A 1647-nucleotide genomic window follows, 5' to 3' on the forward strand; every position below is an offset into this window, starting at 1 on the left:
CAACATAGATCATGAATCCCATTGCGGCACCGCAATGGTATGAAACAGGATCGATTTCGGCGGAACTAAAATGTTCTCAAGTGGCCAAGGAATAGCACTAAATACAGAACAGACCCTACATGTGTATTTGGATGAGGTCCGCCTTTAGTGTGGCTGGGGGTATTCCGCATACCACTAACGCTGCCTCTCTCTCCTGTTCCGTTCGCAGATGGTGTATGTGAAGAACCCACGTCGGTAACTCCCCGCATGACCTCATAGCTCTGATTTTTTCCATCATGCTCATCTCGCGAGGTATACGTGGAAGAAACTGTCATGTTTCTTGAGTCTCCTTGGGACACTACGAATGTAGTGTGTGGGCATACAAGGTGAGAATGTGGGTCTCGCGGGAGTCGTGCGCGAAATAGTCCCTGCAGTCGAGCTGTCCTCTGTGCCCTCGGTGGCTCAGACGGATAGAGCGTCTGCCCTGTAAGCAGGAGATCCCGCGTTCGAGTCCCGGTCGGGGCACACATTTTCACCTGTCCCCGTTGATATATATCAACGCCCGTTAGCAGTTGAAGTATTAATATAATTCTAATTTCAAGCGAAACATGTGGGTACATAGTAAGTGTCCTTACTATGTACCATACATGCTTAGTTTGACTTTGATACTACATAAGAATATTTTATGATCTGAAGATGGCAGTATCCGAAACTGATAATAGCCAAGTGCAAAAGTTTGTGTGATCAAGACTGACCCGTAAAATAAAGCGCCAAAATATGATCATGGACCCATTTTCAGACTTTATGTCTTCAATTGATGAATATGAGTAGCCTCACTAGATTAACAAATTATTAGTAACAATGACTTCAACCGCAGCTGTAGCGTTCCCGATTAATGCACAAAATTTTACCTGTTTTTGATTATGCCTGTTGCTATTTCTTCGGCTGAAGCTTATGTTTGAAGCTCCTTCCTATGAAGAACTATCTGTGAAATTTTGTGACCAAAGACGGAGTTAGTGAACCCAGTCTCCACAACATCCAAAGTGATCTACTGGTGCCAGTGAAATAATCAATAACTTCCATCACACAGAAATACACCGCATGGTCTAGTTCACTAGATGTCAAGGTGAGTGCAGTGAGGTATTATAAGTACAAATCAATTAAACAACAGATAGAACTACAGGCCTATGCTTATTGATACTGACTGTGAATCACTATAATGTATTTAATTTTTAATAACATTTATCGGTATTAATAATTTTTGTTTAATACTTTGAATATACACTCCTGGAAATTGAAATAAGAACACCGTGAATTCATTGTCCCAGGAAGGGGAAACTTTATTGACACATTCCTGGGGTCAGATACATCACATGATCACACTGACAGAACCACAGGCACATAGACACAGGCAACAGAGCATGCACAATGTCGGCACTAGTACAGTGTATATCCACCTTTCGCAGCAATGCAGGCTGCTATTCTCTCATGGAGACGATCGTAGAGATGCTGGATGTAGTCCTGTGGAACGGCTTGCCATGCCATTTCCACCTGGCGCCTCAGTTGGACCAGCGTTCGTGCTGGACGTGCAGACCGCGTGAGACGACGCTTCATCCAGTCCCAAACATGCTCAATAGGGGACAGATCCGGAGATCTTGCTGGCCAGGG

The 1647-nt window shown here is 44.1% G+C and overlaps 1 non-coding gene across 1 annotated transcript; it reads left to right on the forward strand.

The window, feature by feature from the left end:
* The first annotated feature begins 429 nt into the window (after nt 1-429).
* Trnat-ugu lies at nt 430-504 on the forward strand. Its single transcript has one exon. It is a non-coding gene; the product is annotated as a tRNA-Thr (tRNA).
* The last annotated feature ends 1143 nt before the right edge of the window (nt 505-1647 follow it).

The sequence above is a fragment of the Schistocerca americana genome, chromosome 2 (genome assembly GCF_021461395.2).
Source record: "Schistocerca americana isolate TAMUIC-IGC-003095 chromosome 2, iqSchAmer2.1, whole genome shotgun sequence".
Classification (NCBI taxonomy): Eukaryota; Metazoa; Arthropoda; class Insecta; order Orthoptera; family Acrididae; genus Schistocerca; species Schistocerca americana.